Here is a 13,535-nt window from a genome sequence, read left to right as displayed (position 1 = left end):
TTGTATTCGGTTTGTATGCTAGCAAGAATACTTTACTTTTTACTTTTTAACGTAATAATAAATGCTATGCTCTTCTATATGGTTTTTGCAACTTAGTCGCATGCTCGATGTGAACCTGAACCGTAGTTATCAAGCCACTGGCTTTATCATTATTTGATACCGGTAGCGGTGCCGGTACCGGATACGTGCATGTCAGAAAAGGCTCTCGGGCTGGCTTTATGTTTTATTCTCGGTTTGGGGTTGGCCCCTGTCCATTTCCAGCTCCGAACAATAGGCCTATGGTTGCGATTCCGATCCCGTTCGGGGAGTTCTCTTCTATAATTTCATACCCAACTTGGTCGCACATGCAAAACACGCCAAACACGCAAGACAATGGGTCTGACCATCTCTTTGTGAGCAGTAGAATAAGTCATTAACACCTGAACTGGGCGCAGGCTCACTGAACTGACAGATCAGATATCAAAATTACAGGGATATCGGGTGCCAAGGGGTGTGGTATCAACAAAAGGATTGCGAGTTAGAAGGAAATAAAAGTGTATCCTGCTGTCACAGCTTAGGTAAAACTAAAATTGATTTGTCAATTCAGCTAATATTTTTTTATTAGATCACAGCTTCAAATGTATATTTATTTATATTTATATAAAATATTTATAAATATTGATACTACTTTACATTTAAAGATTTCTTCTTTTTTTTAACTCTTAGGTTGCTTTCATATATGTTTGGTATATTAGAGAAATACCTTAATAAAACATGATGACGTTTTCTTTAACTATGCCCTAATGTCCTATCCCAATTTAACCCCTACTCTAGGCAATAATTAAAGTTGACTTAATAGCCTCTTCTGCTCGACCTGTTCATCTGTTGCCTCAACAGGCAACACCCATTTCATACACCTCCTTGGGAGCCCAAGCAACAGCTGACCTAATGCTCACGATCAGACTAATAAGTAACTCCTCAACCATATCATTAAAATTCAATTCGATTTCTTAAAGACAAGACGTCGCTTCACTTCCTCTGGCGTTACTCTCTATCTTCAAATTTTACCTGAACCTTTTTCGGATCTGCTCCCATTTGCAACGCTTTATTAACCGTGTTTTCGTTTAGTTTTCCTTTTCTGTTTTTTCTTTTCTTTCTGGAGTGCAACTCTTCATCTTCGAGTTTTCAATGTTGGCCATAACTTTCTATCTATTGTTTCTAGGGCCTTAGATACGCGACTTCCCTGTACATATCTCCCCCTTTTCCCCGGTTTGTTGCCCCGACTGAGGTTTAATGGTCGTTCCGCTAGTCACTCAACGCTCAACACCTCATAATTCTATTGTCTTTCGACCTGTCCCGAGTTGGTTTCTTGTGCCGAGTGTGAGTTTGCATACATAATCATGATAATCAGCGTCTTTGGGCTCGCTTCTAGGCTTCCTCCCCTCGTTAACTTCACTTTCTGCTACCGCTACTTCTTCTTCTTCTTGGCTAGTTTATTTTTCTCATTTCTTTTCTTTTTTTTCGAATTATGCAAATTATGTCGCCAGTCGACGACGCACTCCACCCAGATTTTTTTCTTTTCGCTCTCCAAAGAATTTTTTTCTGTAGTTTTTTTTTATGGTTTTTTAATTTGCAGCTCACTTGAAAGTGAGGTTCTCTGGGCTCTCTCTGTGTTATTTTATTCTAATTGTCATCTCAGGTGTCAAAGGCGCCTGCGCACGCGTTTCTCACCCCAGAAAGTGAAAAAAAGTGGAATAGGGAATCCAAGGGACACACCTCACCCTTTCAACCGTAAAAAACAAAAAAGCACTCACAGTTTCTGGCCTTTAGGGGTGAGTATAAAAAAAAACACTTTTTTAGTTTGAATTTATAATTTCTGGTCCAATATTTTGTGCCTCTCAGTCTTGTTCATTTTGATTTGTTCGCTCAATTGGTAGAGTTTGATTTGTAACCTTTTTTTTCTGGCCAGAAATGTGAATTTGTAATAAAAAATTTACATAATTTTATGAATTTTAATGTGTTGCAATTGCCAGAAACAAACCATAGAAAATTGGACAAAATAAACTATAAAATTGGGTTACAAATGTGATTCTGTGCATAAAATTAGGAGATGCATTTTATGGTTGTGAAGGTGGTGGTAACTTTGGTTTGAAAGAACAATGAGTATGGCAGATATAATATATTGTATGGGCACTCTCTGAATGTCAAAAATATGTTAAAAAAATAATATAAATAATTGACAGCTAAATGTGATTAATGGCAACATATTATTAAAATAATAATTTTTAGGAGGAAAACATAAAATTCTTTAAATTATCCAGAAATCTTTCCCCATTTGACCATGACATTGATAGCAGACATTAACCCATGACTAACTAACGTTGTTCGCCCCCTTTTGCAAATAAATTCCCAGGTCAAACAAAAAAACGAAATAGCTAATTCATTTCAATGAAAATTTCCGCAATTGCAGAACGAAATTAAATGTTAGAAATGCTCAACGGCTCTGTATATTTTTTCCCATCCAGTTGGACTCTGTGGGGTTTGCTTGGTGGTTTATAAAAGGGGGGTTGGGGTGGCAACGTGGAGAGGCTGTTAAGGGAGGCTGTCAGTCAAGCAGACGCCGCTGCAGTAAAGTACATTAACCCACGTTGTGGAGGCCTCACTCGAATGGGAATTGCTTGGGGAAGGCCGTCGCCCAACCACCCCCCTTTCCCGCCTCTGCACACCCCTTTCACCAGCCCCAAAGGCCACTCAAGGGGGGGATGAGGGAAGGGGGTTAGAGAAACAGCCACAAAACGGGAGCGACAACGACACCCTTTGGAAACATTTCTACTGCTGATTGTATATGGGATGTCCACAGTTGAGGCCAGCATAATACATATGCCACGATATAATTCTAAAAAGTGATTTAGAAAAAAAAAGATTTTTATACATATTTCATACTAATCAAAAAATTATTTTCTTAAATATTTATTATTATTTTTTTTTTAGTCGTGCTTCTGTTAATTTGCTTGCGAGTGTGCTCTATGCAGATATTCATGTAAGTTAGTTCTGTACATACATATGTAGAACTGCGCGTTTTTGCTACGCTTGTTAAATTGCCTTAAATGTTTAGAAAAAATAAAATATGGAGCAGAGAGAGGTTAAAGCTGCAGGCCACGGATTTTGCTGGAACCCGACGAAAAAAAAATTGTTGTAAAATAATCGGATATTTTCAAGCGGCGTTTTCGCCATAACTTGGCCACAAATGACCGCACAGCTAGAATAAAGACAAGATAAAATTGTGCTGCTAATAAACATAACTAACTATGCCTATCCCTACTTTTTCGATTTTCGGAAAAAAAAATGTTACAAATTTTTTAATTTTTGATCAAAATTTGCGAAAAATGGCGAAAAATTAGCATTTCAATGTATGTACATGGATCGATAGGAAATTTTGTTACGAATTCAACGAGATATGGCATTCCACATTTGGACAACTATTTTTACTGCTATCGAAAAAAAAAAAAAAAACGGAATATTTTTTATAAAAAAATCGGTAAAAAAAATTATTGTAAAAAAAATTGATATTTTCAGTCGGCGTTTTGGCCATAACTTGGCCAAAAATGGCCGCACAGCTAAAATATAGACTGTTTTGTGCTGCTAATAAACATAACTAACTATGTCTATCCCAATTTTTTCGATTTTCGGAAAAAAAAAAATTTACAAATTTTTGCATTTTCGATAAGGGGTACGTACCATCATCAAAATTTGCGAAAAATGGCAAAAAATTACATTTTCCTATTTTGAGCACATGTGGATAGGGAATTTTGTCACGAATTCGACGAGATATGGCATTCCACATTTGGACAACTATATTTACTGCTATAAAAAAAAAACGGATTATTTTTTATCAAAAAATTGAAAAAAAAAAATGTTATAAAAAATCATGAAATGCATAAAAAAAAGCGTTTATATTTAAGCACATTTAAATTATATAAACCCACATTTTTATTTTCAGTTATATTAGTGCAAGTATGTGTGTGCTCCCCACTGACCCCTTCTACAGCAGTTTCTCATCTCCCCGAACTTAAGAATTTGCTGCATTGGCGCATTTTTGCAATGTTTCCGTTTTGAATTCACTTTTCATTCCCCGCGTGTCCCACGCCCATCGTCTTCTCCTAGCCACCCCCTACATTTTACCCCTATTTTAGCCCGATTTCCCCAAACCCTTTGCAAATTAACAAACCGAGTTGAGCCTCGTCCCGAGTTCAGGAGCTGCGAATTGCAAATGGCAAAAGCAAAATGCTGCTGAAACTGTCTCGCGAGTGTCTCGGCTTTTCCCCTAAATCAACCCCCGCTTTTCCACTTTTCCGCTTTTCCTCTAGGCACACATAATTAAAACGTCATCGTCGCTGTCGTATTTGTTGTTGCTGTTGCTGTTGTTGGCATAGTAGTCAGCGCTTTTTGTCCGCTCCTCGGGGTAAAGGATATTATATTATATCAACTTTGCCTGCGAGAAGCTTCGTGAGCCAACGTGAGGTTATAAATGGGTATTACTGACAGAAACGACAGGATATATGTATGTATGTATATTCGTGCAGGTGCCAATGACACGTAGTTAAAAGAAATAGCGAATGCTAAAGTTAGTGTCTTCACCATTTGATTGTTATAAAAAATTACATAATATACAGAGAGAGGGTATTATGTCTTCGATTCAGACAAGAAAGATCCATTTGATATAGCTACGTTAACAACAAGCGAAGCACTTGAACAGGTTCACACGACTACCTTTTCCACTCCCCCGCTATAATTCACCCTTACAATTTCCTCATTTAATGAAATTTAAGCAGCCCCCTACCAAATTACAACCTCTTCAGTCGCTTCGAGTTTATGAGCAAGCCCATTCAGCATTTCTTTTCGCTCAGTGCATCAAACACTTTTCAACTTTTTGCCAAGGAGTGGAGCAAAGAAAACGCAGTGGAAGAATACTGCTGGCGGGGAATTAACAATTCAAAAAGGCTGAGCTCTTGCATAATTAGAATGCATCATGTTTGGGTTGTGCATCAGGAAATTCAGGCAATCGTTCGGCAAATTTCACCAGTTCTCGAATAAACTAATTTGCTCGCCAAATTTGCATATTGGGCATCGAATGTCGAGGCAAACTGGTTTCGATCGCATCGTTCAGATAGCATTGAAAAATGAGAATCCAATAAAAGCGATGAGGTCGAGTTGAGGGGTTAAAGAGCCAAAACGATGGCAAAGTTGAGCCTGTGCCAAAAGAGGAGTAAAAATTCAACATGCGGGCCCCGGAGCAAATCGCAGACAGTGGGCACACACAGAAAATGCTCTCATGCACATGAACAGTGCACTGTCCCTACAATGTATTGTGAACACGCTGCCAGAAAAGGAGTAAAGGAGCGTGGGCTTTAAGGAGAAGGAGACCGTAGAGAGTCCTTACAAGTACGCAGACTGGCTGGTTAAAAGGGAAAATTTAAGTCATTTTCATTTCAACGCAGTTTAGATACTCTACAAGGTCCTTTACCATTTAAAATATGTCTCCTTTGAATCTTAAAATATAAAATAAAATTAGTTCTAAATTTGGTATTAAAAAATGGTGTAATTGAGATAGTAACATATCCTTTAAGCATATAGAGAATACCAGAAGACAGGCAGTTACTCACAGCGGTAGCATTCTTTCATCAACGTTAACCAACTCATCGTTCAGCGAAGTCGGACGCTTTCAAAGCTGGATGTCCTGGGTGTTTTGTGTGTCCTGAACGAATGTCCTGTGACTGCGAACTTCATGCAAATTTGCTGGCACACGCCTTTAAAGCCAATTTCAAGGAACCTCTGTCTCGTCTGCTTGCCTACTTGTATTTGCCTGTTGTCCGGAGCTAATTTTTTCAATTAAGTGAGCTCGTGTCCTGCTGTGTTCCCTCTCTATGCGTTGGTCTTTCCAATTTAATTGCTCTGCACTGGCTAAATGCAAAATAGCAAAAAGTTTCCCCCAGAAAGTTTTGAGAAGCTTAAGCTATTTATAGGTCTGAATGGGACTCCAGCTATTTCCCAAGCCCCCGCCGCCCATCACCCAAAAAGTCATCCATCCAACAGTCAAAAGTCACAAGTGGAAAAGCTTCTTCAGAATGTATTCCGATGATGCTGGGGAAATTCAGCTCTTGGACTTTCAACCGGCTGCCAGGAAAGCCAATAATAAAATTATATTAGCAATATTTCCCGGAGAAGATGAGAGAAGAGAAACGAGCTCACCCAAGGCCGAAATGGAAAAGTTTTTGGAGAAGGAAATGCACCGAGTTCTGCAAAGACAGATGCGTCTTAAGGAAAAGTTGGTTCCGATTAAAATGGGTATTCCAATGTATAAAAGATACATCTTGTTATTTTTCATATATACTTTTTAAAAACAAGAACATATACTGTTTTGAAAGGGTTGCGTTTTGAAATGTTATTGAAAATAAATCGAAATGATGATAAATGAAAATTTTGTGGGTAATGTAGCCTTGAATTCTGTTAGTGCTTATTGAAAATGGAAGTTTTATATGCATTCAACATTATAGTTTTATGATAATGAATTTCTTCCCAAGCCTAACGAGCCGTGACCAGGATGTGTTATCCTTAACACCCTTGAACATGTGCAAACCATTTTCCGATAAAAGCAGAACCGAAATGAGAACAGAAACAGAACACAGACACAGACACACATTGGGGAACGTGTCACAAAATGTGTTTTTAATTTGCCCGACTCATGCCAGGGGTCAGGTGTAAAAATGCACTGTCCTTTTTAGCGGATTCCACATGGCGACCACACACGCTAGCCACGCCCACCGCCCTACTTTTATTTTTGCCCCGTCACAAGCTGAATTTTAATTGCCTGACATTTTGGCTCGTTAGCGGCGGGAAAATTGCAATAATTGATGGCAAACAAAAATATTTTAATTAATTTCAATGGATAGGCAAGAGCCTTTATGGCCATCCTACTTCTCCTGTTATTTTTTTGCATAGCAGATACCATTCAGGCCGCGTTTTATGGCCGTGCTCCTTGGCTCATTATTAAAGCCACCTTTTGTGGCTGGTTTTTATGTCTCTTCCACATGGGTGGCCTCAAAAGGTGTCTGAGAAATGGGAGTGCTCCATTTAGAGCAGCTCTTCAGGTGTCATCCGAGTGCCACTTGATCACTATTAATTAAAATTGCTTTTGCCGTATCTGCGCCTACGGCTTATAGCCTGCATTTTGCACTGCTACAGTGATTGAATTAAGCTTAAATATTAATGAGTTTTAAGTGTGTGCGTGCTTCACTCGTAATTTGATTGCCATGTTTTTGTGGATGAAATTATTCCAAATATTTGCTCTGTCAGAGACACACAGCCTCGTGGGCTCCTGCATCCCAAAATAGACTTCAATTTGTGCCAAATTTATGGAAATGTTTTACTTTCCGCCTCCGCAACATGAAAAGCTGTTTCTTTGGTCATGGGCACACCTGTGGCTAAGAAGAGGAAGAAGACGATATAGGCTCTGTGGAGTTTTCCCTCACCGAGTTTTCCTTTTCTTTGTTGACCCCAGAGGCCAGTGGTTCCGCCCTCTTTCTTCTGCGGCTTTCTGCCTTGTCATTCCACTTTGACTGGTCATTTCTCATTTCGACTATTACGCATTCTTTATCCCTGGCAAATATTCTGCTCAGCGTGGGAGTGTGACAGGTGGTGGGGAAGAACTTGGACAGCGGTCTGCCCATTTTAATTAAACTTCAATTTATTTTATTGCAATATTTATCGCCTCCTGGGCATATGGAACAGGCCATTTAATAAAACTCTCTCTCTGAAAGAGAAAGGTTGCAAAGAAAAGAGGATACAAAATAAGTGATTAAGGGGCAGGCTTTCGGTACAACTCGTTTCAAAATTCCCTCAATAAAATAATAACCTATGTTTAAACCAAATTACAAGATCCCCCCAAGGCTTGCAATAAAGAAAAAATAATATCAAAAGTATTAACTTTGTTGCACTGTTTAAGAAAGTTTAAAAATGCAATAAATAGTAGTAACTTAGTTCAACTTAGTTAAAAATGTAATAAATAATAGAAAACATCGTGCCCAATTTTTAATTGTAATTGTAACTACACCTGTTTAAAGCAATTAAATAAAATTGTGAAGGTTTCATACAAACAAACTTAATCAAAATGTTGCTTGACGCATAACTGGCACATTAGGTTTTTCGCCATAATAAATTGACACTGAACTTCTTCGCTGAAAGACATAAATTTGAAGCATATTTAATCATATAAGAAATATTTACTAAAATAGCAAGGCTCCCCGAACTGAACCTGATATTCCATGGCAATCCTTAGGCTCCAAAGAGCCCCAGACTCAAAGATCTCTTCCCAGGAGGCCATGAAGCATCGCCCTTTGTGAAGGGATAAACGCATGACCGACGAAGTAAGGGTTCACTGGAAGCGATAAAATATGCTCGTACTCGCACGTTGTAAAATATACACATATTGCAATTGAAGTTCCCAGTCCCATGACTTTCTTATCAAAGAGCCTGGCTGGCGACAAGTTTCTCACGTTTTATCGGGAATCTTTTTTTCCGTTTGCGAAGGCAGCAAAAGTTTTCCATCGTCCTCCATATACATATATCTTGTATTATTTGTTGTCGCCTGTCTGACAGGCAAACCCACAACACTTGTGCGAACCACTTGATATTGCTCTGTGGCATACATATACATCCACCTCTTTCTATCATCGTGTGGCCATCTCTTTCCACCTTTCAGCATCCACCTCCCCGATGCCTCCTTTCATAAATATATATCTGAGGCACGCAGCATCTTTGCCACATTACCACATTTATCAATAAAGTGCTCGCAATATTGCAACTTCGAGGTTCAAACCGATGAAGAGCAGATCCCAGCCAGAGGGAGATGGGTAGCGTGGTAATGGATGGGGGCGTGCCATCTCTTTCCGACACTGCCTGTGGCAGCTCTGCAGTTTGCAACTCGCAACTCGCACAATATCCCGTTATCTGCTTGCTGCTGCTGCTGCTGTTTGACAGTGGGCGGTTTTATGTTTCGGTTTTGGTCGCAGCTTCATCGTTTGCCGCCTGTCAACAACATAAATAATATTCGGAAAAGTGTGAAGGAATGCGGGACAGTGCGAACTGCCAACGGGCAAAAATGAGATGGATTCGAAAAAACTTAAGTGAAATTCGAAATACGCTATCCGCAAAAGATTTAAAACTCTCATGGGAATTCAATAAACTTAAATTTAAAGCAAATGCTTAACTCCGCATTGGCAATCACTTAGCAAGCGAATTATCGCCCTTCTCCGCGATTCTCACTAAGCTTAGTTAGGGATACTGTAGGGTAGTTTTCATTGGTAATACCTCAAACGTGTGTCGATAGCGAACATACCCTTGAACTCAACGTCACCGCCGACTGAACATTGCATATCAGCAACCAAATATTGAACACAATAAAATATTTATTGAATTACGGAAGCTGTCGCCGTGATTCCGAGAGTGTTTCGCCTGACGCTTTCCGAGTTTGGCATAGTTTTGTGGGAACGAACGGTTTGGGGGGGAAAAACAAGGCGGTACAGCTAGTTATTATTCGCTTCATGGGAAAATTATTGGCTTCGGTGCAAACTTATTACACATCGATGGTTCCAAAGCAATCAGTTTCCGGGAATGTGAAATCATTTGCTTACCTGAAAGTAACAAAAATAGAAAAACACAATTAGTTTGGATTGTTTAAAAACAGAACGATGAAACTTCTTGATTGGGTTATTACGATGAAAAGATTTCTTATGAAAATTTCTAAAAAAAGAAAAAGAAGCTGGCTGAGTGGTTGGTACTTTTGCAACATTCATTTTGAAGCCAAGAAACCTTAAGACTTATTCGTTGGAAATAGTTGACTTTTGGAAAACAGACTGTGGGGCAATGGCAACTAATTACCAAGTGAACTTCTAAGGGTTCAAACCTTCAGACTTCAGGCAGACTAAACCCACTTCCTCTCCTCATCACTCCCATTTTTCCGATTACTTCCGCTCCAGCACTACAACTTCCTTTGTTTGTCTGCCTTTCGGCCACTTCTTGGCCGCTCTTCGTCTTGGTTTTAATTTTGCACTTCCGATTGTTGGCCCAGAGCTCCAAAGCAGCAACAAAAAGCAAATATAAAATAAAAACAAAACAAAACTAAACAACGAAACAGTCAAAGACGCCTATTAATTTTCTTTTATTCGCCGGGAGTTTCTTCTCTTGCGTTTTTCGTTAAGCAATATTTTATTGTTGTGTTTTCGGCACTGCTCAGTTGATTTTTGGCATCAGTTTTTGGAGCCACTTTGCTGCTGTTACCAACAACTTTATTAGCAGTAACAAATTTTTGTTTTGTTGTCGGTGATATAAGTTAAATGTACCCCCTCCCCCCCACAACATTCCCCACCTGCTGAATGGTTGAGCGATTTGGCGGCGATTGCATCGCATATATCGCATTTAAGCCAAAATGGTCGAAATGTTGCAACATTTTCCACATTTATTCACGCGCCACGCTTTGTTGTTGCTTTTGGGCTTGTTGTTTTCTGTAAATGTTGTTGCTATTTCGGCTGCCACTGCATTAAATTAAATTACACGCTTTTAAGGTCTTTTCCCTTTTGCGTCTGCGGCTGGCTGCATTTCGGTTGTAGTTTTGATATTAACTTAAATTAGCCGAATTACATTTTTATTTTTGCTTTTGACAGTAATCTTCGTCGGCATTTCAGTGTTGGTTTATGACCTTTTCCCGCTTCCGATTAAACAATTGTATAATTCGAATTAAAATTGTTTACAATGGGCGGAGAAGTTCATGCGGATTGTATTGGATCCCCAAAAGACCGCTGTTACACCACATAAATTATCCAATTATACCAAAACCAAGGGAATTGTGTAAAAGCCTTTTTATTATTTAATTAATAAAAGGATTTTGCAAACATTTAGGAAACTTTTGGAAAATTAAGTTTTATCTGTTCAAACACCCCTATCTTTGCTATTAAACTTTAATAGTCTTGTGATATGAAAAAAGAGCATAACAATTACTAATTATTACTTAAACTTCAGAACCTCGCCTTCGCCAGCTTTTTATTCACTCATTTCTTCGGTAGCCCGTTTTGCAGTTTTTTTATCCTCATTTTTTTTTTTGTCTGGTCCACTTCGTCTACATAATTTCCCATTGGACCAGCATTCAACTTCCCGACTGCGTGTGTCTGGGCATAATTCAATTTCTGGCTCTGGAATAATCCCCAACCCAGGAGCAGAATCTTTCAACTGCTAACGGATCGATGTTCAAAGTTTCTGGGCTTAAAGATTTATCGCTTAAATTATTAACAAGTTGTGGGCAGCGAAACGCTGTTGCTTTTATTAGTTTTATAATGTTCATGATTGCCGTGTTGTAGTTTTGCATATAATTAAATTTATTTATCCAACCGACCGACAAAAAAGGCAAAAAAAAAACAGAACATTTTCTTCCTTGCTTTTGCATGCCCGAAAATATTTGGTGTTTTATTTACTCAACCACAAATGACATTTTTCATTTTGTGCAAATATTTTTGGTGTTTGTTTATCCATGGGTTTATTGTACATGAGTTTGTTTATGTGACTGTCAGTTTGCTTATATAATTAACAGATACATTGGCTTTAAATTTGTGTGTTGGGATTTATAAACAATTCGTGTGGGGTTCAGTTAGTTAATTGTTGATGAAGTGCCGAAAAATATTTTTCACTTGTTTCGCTGCAAAGAATTTACATGCATGACTGAAAATATGAATTATCCACGTCATGCACTAGAAATGTATATAAAATCGCTTAAATATTTGCCAAGCGTCATCCCATTAAGGATTACCAAACAGTATTAGGAATGCAAATAACTCGTTTAAAATTAGAAACAAAAAATTACATTTTAATGCATGTTTAGTGTGGGATGCAAACATTTAAGTGACTTTAAGTGAAGGATAAAGGTTTATTCCCTTCCCCATGAGACCCTGAGGTACTTTATGACTTCCATTCAGGCAGCCACTTATCACCCTATTAAAAGCCAATTGAAAATGCCCACAAATCGAGGACCAGTCATTTCATTGGGTTTTATTTCATTCGACGTCTGTTTTCGTATGCACCCTCTAATTTATGGATCGCATTTCGGGTCTGGACAGCAAGATTTTTCGTCAGATTTCGAGCCCCTTTCACAGTCGTATGCAATTTGCTCGCTAATTGGCAAACACTTGCACTGCCAGCGATATTTATGGGCAGTTATTAACTAGGCAAAGCCGAAGCTTTGGCTTCAATCTGCATCAGGTCGCTCTGCACTGTACAACACTCAACTTCATGTGAAACACGGGCCCATTAATCAGTGCGAAATTCGCCGCTGGCCCAGTCGGTCGGTCCCACTTTGGAAATAAATAAGCCGGCAAAAATTGGCCTTCTGTCACATTAAGAGCTTGTAGGCGAAGGGAGAGTTGCGGTATCGGTAGTTGCGGCTTGGAAGTGGCTTAAATCCGCTGGGGCCCCCAGCCAAGTTGTCAAACGGGGGCAAATGTAAATGCAAATTAGCCATAAGTCACTGCGATTTCGGTACGTTCGTGGTTTATTAAGTTCAATACGAAACAGATATTTGATATAACCAAATGATCTACCACAACATATCTAATTGCTGAATAGATTTGGAATATATAATACATTAAAAAAAAAAATAACAATCTATTTGAGCGCAACACTCCGTTCCTGCCACCAAGTTTTTAAAAGCACCACGGGGAGTTTGTTTGGCAAAAACGCCTTTTAATTGCATCGGCATTGTTTTCATTCAGCCGTTCTTTATCCGATTGAATTGCAGAGTTATTTTTTTTTGTGCCGCACAAATTGCATTGCAAATGCAATTGAAAAATGCAATTTGCAATTGTCGCCGATCTCCTTTGCACGCACGAGTGTGATGCGTGTGCAGTTGACAAATTCAAAACCAAAATGCGCATAAATAACGCTTTAACTCGCATTGTGGCCTATTCATTCTGTTCTGGTCTGTCATTTAAAAGCCTTCCTCCATACATGAAAAAAAATACTTTATTATGCTTTAAATTACACTTTTGTTCGCCGAATGCAAGTCGAAGCAACTAAAGTTTTGCACAGCACGAAATGAAATGAAACCAGTAGTTAAACAAGTTAAGTTTTTTAGGAGAGAGAAATCACTATAAATGCCTTAAATACGGTATATACTTTACAAGCTGACTTTTATTTAATTAACGATAACAGTTATACAATAAATTTTGAATGATACAAACATTTAAAAGACTTACAACCTACGAAATTCTTTGCAAGTGCCAGTAATCATTCTATTCGAAAAGGGTATGCAGCATGCAAGTAAAATGTGAATTAAATATATGCATTTGTAAAATAAAACACGAGTGATACGTCCATACGTCCAGTAAACAATGCGGAATGGAGCACACAAACAGTGGCTGGCAAAAGTGCTCGCCCCAGCGATTCCGGCATTCAGACACTTCTCCGTTTATTGCACCCTCCAAAAAAGAAACCCCATTTCGCACACCACGCGCACA

General features: G+C 38.7%; 1 protein-coding gene across 2 annotated transcripts in view; it reads right to left on the bottom strand.

Moving 5' to 3' along the window:
- LOC6526935 (rap1 GTPase-activating protein 1) overlaps positions 1-13,535 on the bottom strand; it is an 80,623-nt gene that overhangs the window by 47,686 nt on the left and 19,402 nt on the right. The window lies entirely within an intron of this gene.

The sequence above is a fragment of the Drosophila yakuba genome, chromosome 2L (assembly GCF_016746365.2).
Source record: "Drosophila yakuba strain Tai18E2 chromosome 2L, Prin_Dyak_Tai18E2_2.1, whole genome shotgun sequence".
Lineage (NCBI taxonomy): Eukaryota > Metazoa > Arthropoda > Insecta > Diptera > Drosophilidae > Drosophila > Drosophila yakuba.
Note: the sequence above shows the minus strand (reverse complement) of the source record. Positions and strands in the feature narration are given on the sequence as shown.